The sequence below is a fragment of the Triturus cristatus genome, chromosome 6 (assembly GCF_964204655.1).
Source record: "Triturus cristatus chromosome 6, aTriCri1.1, whole genome shotgun sequence".
NCBI classification, from domain to species: domain Eukaryota; kingdom Metazoa; phylum Chordata; class Amphibia; order Caudata; family Salamandridae; genus Triturus; species Triturus cristatus.
This window is the reverse complement of record NC_140589.1, coordinates 720,896,275-720,916,144: the sequence shown is the minus strand read 5'-3', so window position 1 is coordinate 720,916,144 and position 19,870 is coordinate 720,896,275. Positions and strand designations below refer to the sequence as shown.

General features: G+C 44.4%; 1 protein-coding gene across 1 annotated transcript in view; it reads left to right on the top strand.

Annotated features, from left to right (window-relative positions):
- The first annotated feature begins 1,319 nt into the window (after positions 1–1,319).
- The window catches only part of MTRES1 (mitochondrial transcription rescue factor 1), a 128,627-nt gene continuing 110,076 nt past the window's right edge, over positions 1,320–19,870 (top strand). Inside the window, exon 1 of the mRNA XM_085611225.1 lies at positions 1,320–1,341. The gene's annotated coding sequence lies outside the window, so the exon portion shown is untranslated. The remainder of the gene's footprint in view (positions 1,342–19,870) is intronic.

Sequence of the window (19,870 nt, the reverse complement as noted above, 5' to 3'; positions counted from 1 at the left end):
TACATGTTCCCTTGACACATGCAAATAGAATTACACAGTGTGAGTAAAACATGTGTAAACAGAAAGAAACATGCACTTGACAGTTGCAGAATGAGTCAGCATTCACACACGTGCAAAAGAAATCAACCGGCAGCATTGAAACACGTGTTAACTGACAGCAACGTGAACATGTGCTCGGAAAATAGAAGTGGAGCGCAAGAGTATTTAAACAGTGCCCGTTAGCTCAGAAATGCTTCGCCTCGTTGGTGATCCTGACACTTACCGGACTCCGCCCGAGCTCCGGTCTTTTCTCCAGCGCGAGTTCCAGTCTTCCTCCTTATCCTGCAGCAGCAAGTTCCGGTCTGGTTCCTGGTGCCCTCTGTATTCCTTCCCTGATGCGCCTTCCGGTTTCCTGCAAAACAAGAAAAGACAGAACTTGAGAAATATTGTTTGTAACTCCTGAAAAACATACAGTAACATGTTTCCTTAACTCAAGAACATTGCAGTAAGTTTTATTATCACTTTCTTGTATTGCTCAGCAATTAGAGTTATTTACTTACAAAGACCAAAAGAAAAAAGACTTAATTGAAAGGTGCTTCAAGGTCAAGAGCACACCTGGAAACAAGAACTTGAACTCAAATAATTTAATTTTGTTTATGTAAAAGACAGTTAATTACAGGAAAAGAGGACTGTGAATATACAAAGCAATAGAACTGATGGTATTCTAATACAGCTTTACTTGGTGCATATAATAATTGAGAAAAGCTGCATATTTCTTTTATTATTGTTTATGTTTTAGTTTGGCATCCTTATTCTTCCAATGAATACACACCCCATGTATGTTGCTGTTTAGTGTTTAGGAATATTTTCTTGTCACGAAAAAGTTTAGATCACTGCGCTAAAATTATTGTATTGTATTATAGATACTCCTAGTTGGAGGACCTTGAGTTAAGTGTTTCTTATAGAAGATTACCAATCAGAAGGAGAAGGTTTATTATTTGTGAACCTGGTTTGATATAATATTCATATTCATGTAGTAGAGCTATTATAGAGAGCCCAGAGGGAGAGGATATAATTAATAATAAAATACATTTCTTTTATAGCTGAAACCAGTTAATCACGAATACCAAGACCCTCCAGAACAGGCCCACTGCATTATGTATCCTCCTTCTAGAGAGACAAGATCCCTGACTACAATAGAAGTGTGAACCGCATCCTGTCTCCTACTCTCTTGTCTCTCCAATCCCTCTTCCCCCAGAGTGTTATAGGATCAGCAATTGTGAATTTCCTCTTGTCGTTCCTGTAGCGTTCAGAGGAATTGAGGAACAGTTGGCATCAGTAGAGGAACAAACTGGAGTACAGGTGAGTGGCAGGCTTAACAAAATGCTTGTGTCACTGCCGGAAATCGGTATGCTGACAAGATTGCTCAATACTGCACTCATGTTGCAAGATGAAAGTATTATGTGATATGGCAGGGGAAGCACAATACACAAAGATGGACCCTGGTTACTCTCTCAGTACACCTTTTCTTAGTCCTAGTAGGGGGCAAAGAGCAGAAAGGCTACTTAGAGGAACACGTGTTAAGCATTTCACAAGTAATTGACAGGACTCAAGGGAATTCTGACACCAATTTATGAAATTAGCTCTGATTTTTACATATTTCTGAACCCAAAATGAAATCTATAAATACAGTATAACCGGAGTTATCAATTTTAAAGCATTAAATAAATCAGTACTTTGCAATGTGAAAACATTAATGTTGTGGTCAGTGGGAAAAACATATATTTGCAATCGGTTACTTAGAGAGTGAGTTCAATGGAATCCACTTGGAGTTAAGGTCTCATGAATCGCTAGACCAGTTCAAGACAGCTAACACAATTTTACCTGGTTCAGGGGAGCAGGGTGCAGAGGTGCACTTTAGCTGTAAAACGGAGCAGTCAATCTGGATTGCTGTGTTGAAATGGCTACCATAGCAAACATGTACTTGCGGGGCGAGTTGACCAACACCCTTTGGAACTTAAGCAAGGAGCTGGCCCTGGACCAGAGCTGTCTCCAGGCAGATCCGATCTACCTGGCTCAGGGGACTCAGGTGCAGAGGTGCTCTTGGCTCTCCGTGGTGCTGAACAGGATCCGTGGTCAGAAGAGCTGGCAGGCGTGCCAAGAGAGGGTAAAAACAAATGCAAGATCTTTACGATTGAGCCACAGGGGTGGTTGGTAGTTTGTGCAGGCGAATCTCTTCTCTTGAAGCGTTGAGTAAAGCAGGTTGTAGTCGGACTAACCAACAACAAGCCGTGGTACCTGCAAGCACTCTGGTTGAGGAAATCTTTATCCAAAGGACCAGGGGAATGTTGTAGAAAGCTGAGCCTCGCTGGGGCTCCGGACTACAATTCCCAGAAGCCACCTGCCCAAGGACTTTGAGCGGCCATGCTGGATGGCACTGGGAATAGGACTCCACGGTTGTGGACTTAGTGGTTTGTGCCTACTGACTGCAGGGGACTAGCTCCTCTAGCCCAAGAGAGTTCCTGTGATGCCTGGAGTTTGCAGAGGGTTAACCTTCCTTTTGCCTTGTTCAAGTCGAAATACAGGGGGTGCAGGTTGACTGCAACAGGTGTAGAGCTTAGCCCCTATCTTCCTGGAGTCCTGCTTTGTTGTGGAATCAGGTCTCTTCTTGTTATCACGTCGAACCTCAGGTTCTGGAGTCTTGGGTGTCCCTTAAATACTGGATTTAGGGGGTATTAGTCAATGGGCATCTAGCCCAGCAGCTGATCCTCTCCAGTAGTGACCACATCATGTGGGTGTATGTCACTAAAACAAGTCAGAACCTGATTTGTAGCCACAATTCAAGATGGCCCAAACCATTCTCGTCTGTACACCTCAGCTGCAACACCCTAGAGGTGTGGTCAGCCTTGTGGAGGTGGATGCCTTCTGCATAGCTAACTTCCCACCTGAGGGTGAAAAACAGCACCAAGGGCATGGGGAGGTTTGTCTTCGAGTGGGGGACAAATTCCTTTGTCCAGTGGCGCCAGTGAAGCCTTGAGGCTCCCCATGCACCAGTCTAATCACTATCCATCCTGTGAGGGTGGAGGTGTCACCTCCTGCCCACACAGGTCTTTGTTTCTGGCTGCTAGGAGTGGCACACACTCCCCAGCTGAGGGCAGACTTCTGTCTTGGCAGCAAATCTTTGAAAAAGCTCGCCAAGGCACAAGAACACTGGGTAACTTAGTGGACACTGTCTAAAGTGCCACCTGGACCCATGTTGGTTGAACCTCAACACCACCATCATGTCGAGGTTTAAAAAGCATGGTGTTTGACACCAACCATGAGAGAAATCGGCCGGCCATCATGGAGCTGGATATATAGGTAATGTCCATATGCCAGCACATGTTATCCGATGGACCGCCAATCACGTGCTGTAGAATTACATTTAGAATGCTAGAACAGGGCAATATATGCTTGCACATATATTCACACACATATAAGATAATGCATGGGCTATAGGAGGCCTGCCTTAGGGGTGACTGACATATATTAGATGCAGTGAGGTGACCCTATCACACATGGTGTGTGCAGGGTTGAACTCGAGCAGTCAAGCTGCTTGTGCTGGGCTACCATGATGTCAGTCACATCCATGGTCCCCCAGATAAAGGAAGGGATGCTATGATGAGGCTGTTCAGACAGAATTGGTTCAATTCTTGTATCAGGATGATGGCCGAGAATCCCTGTCATAGGTCTGTAGCATGTCAGCAGTTGAAGGTAGGGAGGAGGACAACAGTAACACTGAGTCACATATGGAGGTTAAGAGGTCCTTTTCACAGGATGCAGTTGGATATTATTGAGGTGCCCATATGCAACGGGCTGCAATATGATTTGGTTGTCGTGTGCAGCTTTTCTTCTCATGAACCATCCACAAATAGGACATGGTCGGGCTCATTTAGTGGTTCATCCTTAATATCAGATCTGGGTTTTGTGAATAGCTCAGTGACACTTAGGCAATCATGATCAAATTCGTCACATTTTTCAATTTTCTCATTTACAGGTAGTAATGTTGACAAATTCAGCATGTTACACGCATTATCACAACATTTTCAGAAGTCAATAAATTCTGTTCATAACTTGTAAGTTTATTATGAGTAAAATTATTGTGTTTTTGCCTTTGTCAATAATTGCTCCACAGAGTGCAAGATGATGGCAGTTAAAGGATACCCATCACTATGTTCTCACTCTTTTTCCAGACTAGCACTCACCACAGCCACTGCCTTCAGGCAGTTGGGGAGACCTGCTGCTACAGGATCAAGTGTTGTATAAAAGTAAGCCACAGGCCTTCAGGCTCCACCATGAGTCTGTGTCAAAACTGAGAGTGCGCACCCATCTCTCTCACTGCAAAATAGAGTAAATTATTTTGTATAACCAAGCATTCCCAGAGCTGGGGTGCAACACAATTTCTCTCTCAGATCTAGGAACACGTTTGTACATTTGTTGTCCCATGGAAGGGGATCAAATACATCTTGGTGTGTCAACCTCAGTAGAGGTTTTGCCATCAAGGAAAAGTTTGGTATCCACTGTCTACAATAGTCAACCATTCCCAAAAACATCCTGACTTCCTTTTGTGTTTGTGATGGATTCACATGTAAGATTGCTTCCACTCTCTATGGTGACACCGTTCTGACTCCCTTCATAATAATGTATTCCAGATATTGGATTTTGTTTTGACAGTACTGCAGTTTCCCTAGAGACACTTTGTGTCCGTTCTCTGCTAGGTGATTCAAGAGTGCAATGGTGTCGCATTTACAAGCATCGCGTGTTTCTGATGCTACTAGTAAGTCGTCTATTTACTGATCAAGGGTAGATTCACATGGCGTTTGCAAAGATTCTAGGTTTCTTTTTAAGATCTGGCTAAAAATTAATGGACTCTTTGTAGACCCTTGAGGGACACAACACCACGTTATCTTCTGCTAGAATGTAAATGAAAACAAATATTGGCTATCTTGAGCAAAATAAAGCCTGGCACATAACAATGACAGTAAACCATTCTGCAGTACAGGGAATTTGGAAAAGAACAGTGGCAGGATTCGGTACCACAGGACAACAGGGCACTACTATCTCATTAATTTGCCTCAGGTCTTGGACAATTCGATATTTATTGTTGGGTTTCTGTAAACACATAATAGGCAAATTACATGGGCTTCAAATCAATTCTCTCAGTATGCCTTTTTGAAGCATGTCTACAATCACTGGTTTTATTCCTGCAATTGTCTCTGGAATCAAATGATAGGACAGGCTGTCAAACTCAAAAGGTGCGGAGGAGAGGGGAGAAGGGCTCAGAACAATTCAATTTCTCTGTTCAAAAGGTTCCAACCTCTGATTGGATTGGTGTATTGACTGACTGCATCCAACTTGTATGGGATTCACCAGGCAGGGAAGCCCAGGGACCACTTGAAGGTCCATTCCCAGTCAAAGATCGATATAATCCCAGGTACAGCTATCAAAGTAATTAGCTGGAACATAGCAGGGATCGATAATAAAAGAGTTGATGAGATGGGGCTTAACTTTATTGGTGGTCACAATATCATTGGTCTCCAGGAAACCTGGGATCCAGATAACTCGTTCTTTATGGACGGGTTTCTTCCTTCTTTGGACCGAGTATCCCTTCGAATCATGGTAGAGCTAGTGGGGAATGCTTATTCTGGTCTTTTTTAATGGTAACTGGCTCTGACTGCCAGTTGGAAGTTAGGCTAGACATTAAGAAAGCCCCCAGACTGGTAATCATACATTTGTATAACTCTTTTTCAAGGGTTAATGCTAATGAGCACATATACTATAGTCTTAAAACCCTAGATGAAGAGCTAACTTTTCATACTCGGTCCTCGTTTTAGGTTACTTTAATGTTCACCTTTGTTCTTTGAGTTGTGTAACCTGTGATGACTCTGTGCCTGTGAAAACGGACACTACCCACTTTGAACATACCATCCAAGGGGAGCTACTTGAGACTATCTTAGCCGACGGCAATATGTTATGACCTAGCACTGATCAGGCAGTGGAGACCATCCTATCTTTTAGCGGGAGGGGATGTAATTAAATCATAGATTATATTTTTTATTCCGCTGCCATGATTTATAGAATTAATCATTTTGAGATTCAAAGGAGCCATTTTAGCCACCATTACTTTCTTCTACTTGAGCTAGACTATGATGTAGGGGTAGTAGTTACACCCAACGGAGGGTGGGGTAGGGAAATATTGACCAAGAATCAGGGTCGTTCGATTAAGTGGAGCAAGGTTATTCCGGAAAACCTTGCTGGTAATCTCCATAGTGCATGTGTTCACGATTTTAGTATCTGTCTAAACAATGACAAAAGTGATGAGGAGCTTTTGCCTATCTTTTACTGTATTTGTGGGCAGGTTGCTAAAGATCTTCGCAGGCCTGAGGGTAAAGTAGATGTTGTGGGAGAAAGATGGTTTGACCATAATTGCTCAAAGGCCTTTCGGGACCTGATGAGGGCCCTGAGTCTTACCCCAGGGACAGAAACAAGGTTGCAAGGAGGAGAAACGCATATAAATTGGCACTGGCACAAAGAATAAAAATGTTAGCCTTGGATGACCTCCTGCAGGAAAGTGTCCTGAAGAACAGTGGGTGGTGGGCGGTAGGAGGTGGTGAACCGCCCATTCTTTAAGGGTTCCAGAAATGATATGTTGGATTGTGTTCTTGCTCTGGGTGTCTGGGTCTCACACTTCCAGGAAATATATGATATCAATTTGGTGGAGACTCAGATTTCAGACCAGTGTGAATGGCACGGGGCTTACACACTGGATCTGACTGAGATGCAGATCATTAATGCTATTGCATCTATTCCGCAGGAGTAGACTTCAGGCCCTGATGGGGTTCCTGCGGACTTATTTAAAACAGAACCGTTAGTATGGGAGAAAATGTTAACCCAAGTTGGAAACGCTGCCTGTAGGAAAGGTATCCCGCAGTCCTGGTTTAAGGCTATAATTCTTTTTGTGTTTAAAAAGGGCCTTACAACTGAACCTAAATGCTACCGACCAATATCCCTTAAAGACTCAACATTTAAGATCATGGAGAAAAGTTATTCTCTCTAGGTTAGTGGATTGTCAGAGCCGAATAATGTTATCTCTGATCTTCAATACGGGTTCAGGACGGGAAAAGGCACCCTGGACCAATACCTGAACCTGCATTTGCTCATCGGTTAATATACAGTCAAAAAGACATTTATTTCGCACATGGCTTTTATGGATTTCTCCTCCGTGTTTCATCAAGTTAATAGATCAAAAGTGTGGAGGATGATGATCGATATTGGGCTGGACTGACATATAGTTAATTTTTTCCAGGATTTACATCTGGATCTTGCTGCCTTGGTGAAGTAAGACCAGGCAGGAGTTTGTCTAGACTAGAGCTGTTAAATGATCTAGAGGGGTCAGACAAGTCTGCATCTTGGTGCTGTTTTTATTTACTTTATATATCAATGGCCTGGGTTCTGAGCTGTGTACGGTTTGCAAGGACATCCGGAGGGCTAGCTCACAGTTAGTGCCCGCCCTCCTTTATGCGGATGACACAGTCCTAATTTTTAGGACTGCAGTAGGATTGCAACAGGTGGTCAGCTCTTTTGTGGCTTTTATGAGTGTCCTGAATCTGAGCACCAATTATTCTAAATAGCATATAACTGTTGTTGGTTCCAGGAAACACTGGAAAAAATGCTGTCGTGGTGGTATTGACGTGACCAGGGAACTCACCTTTTCCTACCTGGAGGTCCTTTTGGATAAGAACTGCTCGTGGGTGCCCCAAATGAAGGAAAATAGGAACGCTTTCCCAAAAGCTGCAGCCGCTACCTTACAATTTGCCAAAAGGTTGGGGGCTAAACCGGTGCAGGCCCTTTCTAAAGCATATCAGGCCAAATGTACCTTGATTGCCAGTTATAGCAGCGACATCTGGGGTTATTTGGATATAAGGAACCTCCAGATAGTTGAAAATATATTTGTGAGAAGGTTTCTGGCCGTTCCACAGACAGTACCTGCATATATAGTGCATGAAGAGCTGGGGCTGGGGTATATAAGTGACCTGCTAGCACTCACCCATTACTCATATGGATTAGGCTATGGTGTAATCCGGCGCTTGCCCTCAATTGAGTAATTATTGCTCAGTGTTCATCACTAGATCAGGCATTACATATCCCATGGATTAAATACATCAAGGATATCTCATATAAATTGGGACACCCTGATTTATTTGAGAACCCGTATGGTATCATCAAGAAGGATCTGAGTTGGGCTAGGCCGCATTTTTTTCGTATTATGAACCTACATAGGGAGGACAGTCTTCAGTCCTGTGAGAACAGTGTTTTCTGAAGTGAATCCTCCTGATCACTCCCTGGAATCTGAGGCAGTGGTACAATGAGGTTCTGAACAGGATGCTCTTTAGAGGGCACCTTGAAAGAACTTGTTCTGGGTTTGAATCTTCTTGATGGGGTTATCTCATTTGGGAAGGTCAGAGGAAATGAAAATATATTTAGTAAGGTCCAGTTTGAAGGTAGGAGCTACTCTGCTTTATGTCCTTGGACAGATAGTGTTTTGTAGCAGCATCTCTCACCTCAATGGAAATTAAATAGTTTATTAACCAAGACACACATATGCTCCTGCAAAGTTTTAAGAAAAATATTTGGCACGTGGAGCTAAAGTGACCGGAGTAGGTTTTTTACCATCATATGTAATGTTCTGACTAGGGCAGCCACCACATTCTGACAGACATTTCTCTGTGTGTGACTTAATAAATGACCATCCCAAAACAAGTTGCTAGACTGAGATATCAGGAACAGGCCAGATTCCAGCAGAATAGGGATGAAGCAGTGACTAAGGAAAGCATACAGAGAGTAGATAGATGTAGGGAAAGAGTAGAGTTATATAAAGTATTCATATACGTTGGGCTCCAGCAACAATACCGTGCAAATACATATTATAGAATACAGACAAGGATGCAGAGGATGGGTAAGATGGTTCGACAAGTGGCAGTATAGTTTCTTACATCCCAAAGCACAAAGGTAAGCACCGGGGAGACAAAGAGAGTTCAGTATGAAGGGCCCTGAGGTCGTGGCTAAGGGTGCTGACTCTTGAAAGACTGAGACAAGTGGAAAAAGATGTCACAGGTAACCGACTCATGTGCATCACCTTCAAGACATGTCTGAGGGCCAGAAGCACCAGGATCTAATATGTAGAAACTAACATGTGAGATGAAATTCCCTTGGCTGCACCAGCACAGCCGAGATATTGGATCCTGACTCGATAGGAGCTGTCATGGGAATCTAGAGTTAGCCGCACTGCTTTTGGTCCAAGGTAGAGGGGCAATGGTATAATTCCCCATGAGGAGGATTGCAGTCTCTCCCAATACTCCACCCAAAACTTGTCTAGAAATGGGACTTCTTTTCTGTGGTCTTTCATTATAAGTGTGATAGATAGGCATCTAATGTTTCACCATGTAGGGCAGTGACTGTGTGGGGAGCCATATTCAAGCCAGGGGGACAGCAGAGCCTACCTAAAGCTCAGGTTTTGGTAGGAAGAGCACAACAACCTTAAACACAGCCTGGTCAGTGATAACAATTCATGTTTGTGGATATGCTTTAGTCAGCCCACCAACAGAAACACCTAACATATTTATTGCCGTACACATTGATATAACATTAGGTAATCTCTCTCCTTTAGAGATTACCCATAAAAAACACACTATTTAAAATTGAGGGTGAAGGATACTATATTTGTGCATTACATTACCCTTCTTCGAGTGTCCACATCCTTTTGTGTGTGTATAGATAACAAATGTCATCACTAATGATTACTATAGGTTGTGGTGTCCACAGTCTCTAAGGGTTGATATCAATCAAGATATCAAGTGAAATTGAAGTATTTTAAGATGACAAGTAGAATATCTGGTGCATTATTTTACCATAAGTTTGGTTCTGCGGTCTCTTTTTTGGGTGGGAGATACAAAATATAACAGGTAGATTGCTGTATGATTTATGGCCTGATGTACTAAACACTGTTTGGACCAGTATTTTTGTTACTATTACAGAATTCTACAAACTTACCTATCTAATGTTAGGTCGATGCATAACATTCGGAACTGATGAATAGTAATGAGATAGGTAGCAAATTGTGACTCATTAGTATCGGAGGCCGTCAAGGGCCTGGTGGCTGGCTAGGGTCTGCAGACCACCATGTCTATGATTGTCTTTCAATAAGTTGAGCTATTTTGTAAAACTACAGACTGCTTTCCTTACCCTTAAGCGGGGATAAGTCTAAAAATATGTTTTCAGTTTTTGAAGTATTTGTTTAAGAGTTGGCAGAGGTCTCTTAAATGATTGGTTACTTCTCAACAAACGTTTTTTCCAATCACAATGAATGACTAAAACCCCAACTCAAGAGTTAATAATTTTTTCAAAGTTTCGTAATCAGATTTCACTAAATATTGATGCATCTCATATCGATTTGGTATTTGAAAGAGACCCTGGAAACAAAAGTTTACTAACCCCTAAAATGTGATTGATACATAGGAACATCCCATTTAGCGATCACAAACTCATGAACGGAGTGTTTGCATCCAGAAAATAGCTTGTACATCTGGACCTTTGTATCGCCACGGGTTGACATTATATTGGATAGGAAAGTTGAAAATGTTCCTGTAAATTAATTGTCTATTCATCAAGTTCTCACTTCCTTCTTTTTGGTGGATACTACATATAATGGCTAATAGACTCATAAAACATTTTATATGTCCAATGCAAGTTAACTCTCAGTCAAATTAGTCTCATACTGGGAGGGCAAACTGAGTATATTTCTAAATTTCTCTACAATAGTCTTGTTTTTTAATTTAGTTTTATGGGCAGATTGCAAATGTAAAGGTTGATAAACTGCTATGGCATTTGGCATCAAACACTACACACTGAAAAGTCATTATTGTTCGCATGTGAGAGAGACACATTTTTTCCACTTCAAAATATTGTTGTAAACTACATGCCTAATTCAAGCTTTAAAAGCAAATTCCTAGTTTAAATGTCCCTTCAAATTAAAGGAAACAGGTCCATCCACACTTCGCCACTTTTCGTAAAACAAATCTTTATTGATTCTCTTCAATACAAATCCAAACCACACAGCCAACATGTTTTACTCTGTTATCAGAACTTTTTCTGTTGTAAAACAATATGATACCAAATGACTTGGTTTCGCACTGTTATTAAGAAAAAAGCTGTGAGGGAGTGCAATTTATGTGTCAGTACGTCTCTTTTTCCCATATTAAAAGTGACATACAGGTGGCGCAAGGGGCTTTTAAATCTGCCCCATTATGTATACAACCATTTGCTAATTTGTAAGTTGTGAATACAAATGTTAATTGATTACATTTTATAAATATTGTTTGTTTTAAGAGCAACGGAGAAGTTCCAATAGAGGAGTAAATGCGTCAGCTGTGTGTTTTGGGTTTTTACTGAAGAGAATCAAAAAGGATTTTTCTTAAGAAAAATGGAGAAGCGTTGACAGATTTGTTTAATTCAATTTCATGAATTGAAATCCTTTATAACAAGTTTTTGAACTGACAAAATGTTCCTCATTCAGTTGCGAACAGTGATTTTTCAAAAAATGGTTTGAAGGATAACATAGAGAGGTGGGTTCAGACACCATATATTCAAGTAACACAACATTGTATGCAGCCGTCAACCTTCTCGTTATTTGGAATAATACACAATTTGAAATGGCTCAGCATTGGGTGGGTGAGGAGTGTATGTATCTACATTAAGTCACTCTTCCTCGAATGGTGTCAATCTTTTTTATGAGAAGATACCGAAAATATTGGCAGATATGTTGTTCAGTATTTGTGTTCACCTGCCCTTTAAAGGTTAAAACAATAGAAAACATCAGCTGGAACTTGGTAGGTAAATAGAATAAGTTCTGCATTATTTTGTCATTATTTGTATTTTCATACCTCTGTTTTACTCATATAATTTTACACATATACACATATAATAACTCATAGGACACTGTAATATTTGGTGTCTGCTGAATTTCAAAAGGTTAACCTTTAGCAAAATACTGTTTTAAATTAATTGAAAATTAATATGTAAACAAAATATGATTCACATTGTGTTACCCTGTCTTTGGCTATGATGTCTCTTTTTCTTGTGGTACAATATATAATTCATGGTATATGGTTATTAAGGTTGGCGTCATGTGATTTTCAATTGCTAACTATTACTGACTACAATTTCAGTTAAAGTAGCTTTTATACTGAGTCTTAGAGTAGAGTATCTTCATACATTTTTTATAGCTAGTTGATTACTCAACCTTTTAGTGATGAGATATTAAATACATTGGCTGGTATAGTTAATATGCTGTAATATCTGTTATCTCCCTGTTTTCTAGTTTTAATATTTCATGATACAACAGTGTAAAAAGCCTTATTCTGGATTGTATTACTATTTTTATATTGTTTTTTCCCTTTTTTATAGGCTATACCAAATAAAATGGATGCTATATTGCTATGCTAGTGTTGTTAAATGGTTAACATTTATCAAGACAATATTTAAAAGGTGGCTACTTTGGGACCTATTGGCTTTGCCAATGCTGTTTAGCAATGTTGTAAAGCATCCCCAGTGCTGTGCAGCATGGCTAAAGAGTAAACTAACAAATGTACTATGGCATGATCCCTCGCCCCATTTTGAAGGCATGCACAACATGCATGCGCACACCTAAAAAGATGATCCAAAAACAATTTTTTCTTTTCATTTGCCGAACCGAGTTGGACTGCTACATACAAACATTTTTTTAAACTCTGCTAGAGGAGTCAGTTTATTAGTGGCCTAAATGTTTCTGGGAGCAAGGTGGCCATTGGTGGAGTCTACATTCAGAGTCTCTGCCACCTCCCCTGCCTTGATGGGATTGTCCCTTTGCTTCTTTTCTGTAGCCACTGTCTGTGCCCTGAGAATAGTAATTCCAACCTCCACTCCCTCATGTTTTGCATTACTGGGTTATGGTATGATTTCAATTTGGCAACCATTGTTGAAATGACTCTTGGTAAGGTGGACCACTTATCTATTACCTCTGGGCAGTGGAATTTGTTAGTTGACACCCTTTTGTCGATGTCATTGGTTTTCTTGGCCATCTCTGCCACTGTGAGGGCCATTACTTCTATGGTTTCCATCTGAGCTTCCAATTAATGAAAATGCCATGACAAAGAGTTTGTGGCTGCCATCAACGTTGAGTTGATTGATCTTAGCAGCTTATCCTGACTGTGGGAGCCGACTTGTAGTGTGTAATTGGAACTCACTTGTGGAGATTCAGTGTGCTCTTGGTATACAGTGGCTTGCTTTAACAATATGGAGTCCACAAGTGACTCAAAGTTTAAGGGGGAGCTCCCCAAATTTGAGCGTGCCATCTTGTCTCTCCACTGACTTGTAAGCATATGCCTGATTAACCTGTACAGTGACTGTCTTTTTTCGTTGCCTTGTTTGCTGATTAGGGTATTGAGGATCGAGCACCTCATACTTTTGTGCTCCTCCTTGCCCCTCATTTTGAGGAAGAGGTGTGATTGATGTTGGCCACTGTTCAGTTGTTGGACATAGGTCGCCCATCTTCAGACATGAGTGTGTGCGTCTTCTTCTGTTTGGGGTTTGCACCCCGATTGAGTGTTCTTCTGCGCAGGAGGCAAATGAGGATGGACTCAACAAAACAACAGGTCATCCTGTGGACAGCTTTCCTTATTCATTTTCCTGTTCAAGATTAGTAAAGTATGCTGCAATAACCTTGCCCATTGCCTGTTGCTACAGTTATGTCTCCTCAGAAGCACCACCGGCTTAGAGGCCCTTAAGTTTCTTGGTGCTGATGAGAGACTTCCCCAACAGATGTTACCACCCAGAAAGTTTATGTCCTCACCCATTACTGACCTCACCGGGACTTTCCCTGAGTGAGCCTTCCTTTTTGGCATGGCCGCTGCCTTCCTAAGAATGAAAACCTTATGGGATAGTTTCCAAGTCCCTAAAGTGTTCCCCCTTAATTTGAACCACTTATAGTCTTTGGGACAACGAGTATAGTCGGTATGGCAGGTGTTGCCATGGTTAGCTATTGGCGCCTCCGGGTTTTTCATCTAGGGTGGGTCTGACTGAAATGGTGCCAGAAAAGAAGCCAACAATCAAGGTCAGGTCTGTTTGAGATGGTGCCAACAATGAGGCTGACAATGAGGTCAAAAATGAACCCTGCGGTTGTTGTACTTTATGACCCATTGGGGTTGTCCTTGAGGATGAGACCTCTGCAGGCTGTATTTCATCCAATTGGTTTGGGTGGTGCCGTCGGGAGCAAGCCTGTACATAGTACTGTTGGAGTATGGCGGAATAGAGCGTATTAGTGGGGCTGAAGGAGTAAGAGGGGAGCTAACACCAGCCCTACAAGCCGCACCCTGATCGAGCAGAGCCGCTTACGTGAGCCTGGGCTCAACCCTGCGTGTCGCAAACTAAGCAATCACCCTACCACCCCTGCCGCCACTAACAACACTTCGGGACAGGTTCTCAGTGCTCAGGTAGTCCAGGCAGTCCTTATAGCCATCAACCCGCTCCAGGTCCTGCTCAGGCCAATGGGGGAATGCTCCACGAAACTCTCACCCCGGTCAAGTACAGCAACAGGCTGTTACAGGCACCCCTCCGGCTACAATCTTTGAACGCCACAGTATTCAGAGATTTCAAGGGCCATGGAGCCAGGAGCCTAAAGTCTGTCTGCAGACAGACTGGCATGCAGGCTGCCTTCCACAAACACACCGCCTGCTTCAAGCCCCCGCCTGCTGGCCCGAGTTAGTGAAATTAGGCTCACGGGCGGAGGGTGTGAGGATGCGGACTGGTCCAGGCTGGGGATGGGTGCATTAGCAGGATCGGGCTCATTTTGTGCAGACATTCAGAGCCTGGGCGACAGGCAGGAAAGAAGCAGAGCTGGAGTCAGGTATTGGTGCACTGAGCCATTGAGGCACGCTGCACAATGCTCCCAACGATCGCTCTGAAGGTCGCGCTGGAAGTGCACTGACAGCAAATAACAAAATCGAAGATGACTTGTCTTGTAAAAACTCTAAAAATATTTTCAGGAACACATAATGACATGTAATTAGAAAAATGGGTTTATTTCAGATTCTGTTACCAAAAAAGGACAAAAATATGCTTCCAAGATGGCCACCCTTCCATCCTGTTCAGCCCCAATACCCATGTCTGTTTTGTTGTGTTATGGTGTGCTATATTTGTTTCCTTTGTTCGCTACTTCTACTGGATTTGGAGTGTGGACTTTTGTAATACAGTACTAATCCTTCCTAGTGTTGCCTGGCATTGCTACCTTTGAGTACAGAATGCCTCCCATGCCCTGGTTGCAAGGGAGCAGTAAAGATTGCTGAAGCACATTGATGCAGGTTGGATCATACCACAAGCATTGAGCTCATGCATCCCCAGGCTGGTGGGAGTTGGACCTAATGCAGGGCCACTCGTCTTTGTGAATTGTGCCATGAAGTTCACCAGTAGGGCATGAAGGTCTCAGAAGAAAGATTGGGGGAAAATACCTGGGAGATTCATAAAGTAATAGTGGAGACGGGGTGGTATTACCACTGTGACGATAACTATACGGCCCACAACTGATATGGGTTGAGACTTCCTGAAAGAGAGAGCATGACATAATGGAGGAGACTGCTGTCCCCAAATTTCCATCAAGTAGGTCTGGGGAGCATGGAATATCCGAATCTTCAGGTAATGGGCTGAGGAGGGCTCCCAGCGAATGGGCCTCCCCTCAGATCCATTTTCCATGTAGCTGCACAATATGTGTACCCTCTTCCATCTGAGAAATGTACGAATGCGATGGAGTTTGGCTGGGATGTGCATCTCACGGATATTCATGAATAGCACTGGATGTCATAGATTCAGTGCGAGGAGCCCTCCCCATTGTTCCAATGTGGTCGCCTGCAGGGCTCGGGTTAGGAGGAGGAGGGTGGGATAGGAGGGGAGCCCATCATGGCGGCAGTGAGGTAGGGACATGATCAATAATATCATGGAGTTGAGAGACAAATAAATAACACACAGAAGCAGATTGCAATACAGCGAGCAGCAAGGTAATGGTCTGTCGCCCAAACAACATATGCAGTTCAGGTTGTGGAAGGAGCGGGATTATGAGAGAGACATATAGGTGTTTCCAATAGAATGGTCCCTGGTAGAACAACGTAAATGCAGGGGGAAGCCCCTGCCCAGAGAAGGGAACGCCCTGTCTTGGGTGCGGTCGATGGTAGTACATTAAAGTTGGTACTCATCAGAGTCTGATTGCATGGTGCAGCCAATCAGTCTATATATTATCATCTGCCGTTTGGGGGGGTCATCTTCGAGGTAGAGCCCACATTCAAAGAGCAGAAGTTCGAGAGCTCCCCACCATAGATATGACCAATGAGGAGTCTTAATGGTCCCCCTGGGTTTCACGAAGAGATAGAGCCAACTCTTGAGCAAATTGATGACCATCCTGGACCTGCTGTAGGGAAGGCGTGACTGGGGCTGGCAAGCGTCAGTATTGGCGTTTTCCTGCTCATCGACTACCGATGTTCTGTCAACTGGGTCCGGGCCCCCTGGAGAAAGGATTCTCGCCCTCCCCGCACCAATAGAGACTGCTCACCCTATGGCCAAGGGACAGCTTTGTGGGGCAGGGAGAACTGACGGCCCCAGTAGGACCCTGGAGGAATTATGGCCTTTGCCGTGTACGGGGGTCACCCAGGTCCCATCCTTGTGGGTCTCGCCCTGAGTACTTGGCTGCTCAGGATTCTCCTGTGTTGTCCGGAGAGGCATCAGTGGCACTGATGGCAATGGCGGACACAGAGCAGAGCCAAGGCCCATCACTGATCTAGGACAGATGTCCTTGGCCACTCCTCCCCAGCTGGGCACTCGCCCCTCCATACCCCGCTTCCACTGTAAGCCCCACTGGGGAGCCCATAGCCCTCCATACACCACTTCGGGCCACCCAATGGGAACAACAGAGTGCACGGTTATTTTGGGGCCGGCTCCCCAACCACCAGGCCTCACCACCGCAGCCTCCTCTGCCTCTACTAGACCGCTAGAGTCCTCAGCGCTGTTGAGGGGGGGGTTCTTCCAGACCTGCAGCCCCCCTGAAGGCTCCCAGCAGTGTCCATGCACCGCCCTCTGAGGAATTAATTGGCAGGGACCACTGGATGGTACAGGTTGTTGTCTGATTATAGGACTGGGGCTTGGAGCTCCTGGACTATGTGTCTGCCATGATGCTCAGCTGGGCCACACACCCCCTCCTCCCACCCCCCTGAGCTCATGCATGCTTTGATACCAATTGCACGCTGTTAGACCTGTCAGCCCTTTGGCAGTTCCCTCCTCATTTTATTATTTTTTTGTCCCTTTCCCCCTTCTCATTTTTTCTGTCTACCTAATTTTTTTTAGGTGTTGTTGTAGAGGTTCTGGGCGCCTCTTCCTCATCCCAGTGAGGGAAAGACGCAAGGTGCTCCTCTGAGGAGAATAGATGAGGGAGGTGGGATTCTAAAATGGTGGCACCAACTGTCACCTCAGCACCTGGACCATGACTGCCATGGGGGTTTCCGGAACTTTCTGGGCCCTTCTGGCAGGTCAGGCCCAAGGTGATAAATAGAGGTGACAGGTGAGCGGCCATTTTAGAAGAGGACTGTGTGGCATCAGGAGTAAGGCGCCTGTGTGAGGAGGTGGTTGTGCCTGACAAGGAACAGACAGGCTTAAGGGCCTGCACAAACTTCCAATCCAGGTGACAGCACCCCTAACCTTGTGACCGGGCCCTGAACGCCGTTGGAGATCTGGTGGGCAACGTTATCTTGGGATTCACCTGTGGCCACTTCCAGGAACAAGGAAGATTCTGGACTCCAATCCAGCAGCCCCAAAGAATCACTGGCACCCTTAAATCGGCCCACCCACCACTTCGATTTCCCTCATTAAGACCCTACCAGAACTGGTCACCGTCATCGTCCCCATATCGTGGGGGGGACTCTTGGCATCCTCCGGAGGTGGTTCGCGGCTTGCAGGAGCTTGTGGTTGGGCTCCCTGTGAGGAGCGGGTGAGCTGTGGCGCCGCTGCCCAGGTGAGGAGAATTGCCGAGAGAGGAGTGTGACGCGACCGGCTTCGAGGCCGGCATCCTCCTGTCACGTGAGAGGGGCCGTAGCGCCGCCCCTCTCTGCTGCCAGTAACCCCGGAAGGCCGCGCCCCGTCTGACGCTGATGCTGGAAGTATCAGGGCATCCCGCTACGGAGGCTGAATTGACCCGGGACCCGGCCGGCTGGCCAAGTCCCCAAGGAAGTGAGGCCCATAGCGGAAGGAAGCGTCGAGGGAAGGCCAGCGACAACGAAGGACACCCTCTCGACAGTAAGCGTTGGGTGATTCATTTCAGTGGGGTGCCTAGTGAGACGTCCTCCGACCTTTCAGCAGGATTTCCCCATTAGGTGTCGTGAGTTCAGACACCCGGAAACGAGATCTTTCATTTCAGGAATAAGCTACTCGCAGGACGACCAGCACAAACACAGTAAGCCGGGCACTAGAAGCAGAAGGGGGGGGGCGATAAGCGAGTCCCCAGAGGCCCATGGGAGTACGTCACAGTGGGCAAGAAGTGTTCTAGTATTCCTTGAGTTCTTGGCATATAGTAGAGGGAAAGTGACTGGATTCGACTCGAGACTGATTATTGGGGAATACAGTCCTACCACTCGGTGTTTAGGAGAGGCCACCTCCCCTCCCATGACAGCTTGCGTTTGAATACCATGTTAATATAAATGTTATGAGTTGCCAGCCACAGTGAAGTCCAAGGTAGCGCCTAAAAAGGCAGAGATTGGATAGGATTGGCAGAATAAGAGTCAGGTGGTGTAGTTGGGAGGGGAACCATCGGAATTAATGTTTTGAGGGGGGACTAAATGCTCATTCGAAATGTGATTAAAAGCTCAAAGGGCAATTACAAGTCCATTGTATGAAATGTATAGTTTGAAGTGAATTGTCATATCCTCTGCAAGTACAAGGTACACTGTTGTCATGTGAAATTGCGGATTCTTGTAGAGTAAGACAAGTTTATCTAGTACCGTATTGTGCAGGTTTGACCTTAGACCAAGGAGAGAGGTTCTAATGTAAATGAAATGAACTGGTTTTAATTGTAATGTCAAAGTGAAAACTGAACCCTGATCAGAAAAGAAAGGTTATAAAGTTTACAATAACTTTTTACAAAAAAAATCGGTGTAGTGTTCTTTTTGAGTGATGTGGCGCAGGATTGCGAGCTGAGTGGGATGCAGGCATGAAAAGCCAAATGGAGTGTTGAGCCAAGTGACCTGAGCCAAGCTACCCTCTTAGACGTAGGTCTAACAGATTGGTGCTCAGCGGTGGGATCGTTAATCAGTGCTTGCATCCGCTTGGTAGCAGTTTTGCGCGCATCACCACCTACACTGTATTGTTTTGACTGGAGTTTTCTCCAGACTGTCTTCTAATTGGAGGATTTTTGAAATTATCCTGTGTATATTCCATTTCTGGAGTAAAGTTCTTTTTACTTGTGTTGGGGTCCCATCTGATAGAATGGAATTCGAATTGGGTAGACTGGAGGAGTATACAGCGGCCCAATTGAAGGAGTTCTGCCAGGAAAGGGAGGTATTCTTTAAACAAGGGGCAAAGAAAAAAGAGCTCCAAGCAAGTTTAAGAGCCTGGGTTATGGCCCACCCTAGCGGGAAACGGGAAGAAGAACCAGGACTAGATCTCCTAGAAGAACCGGAAGTCCTTCTACCCCCTGGGAGCGGTAATATGGACGTGGGGTCCAGGGCCCCATCAAGAGTGGGAAGTAGCGCCTCGGGGGGGAGCCTGTCCTCTGCTGACCTAGTTGATC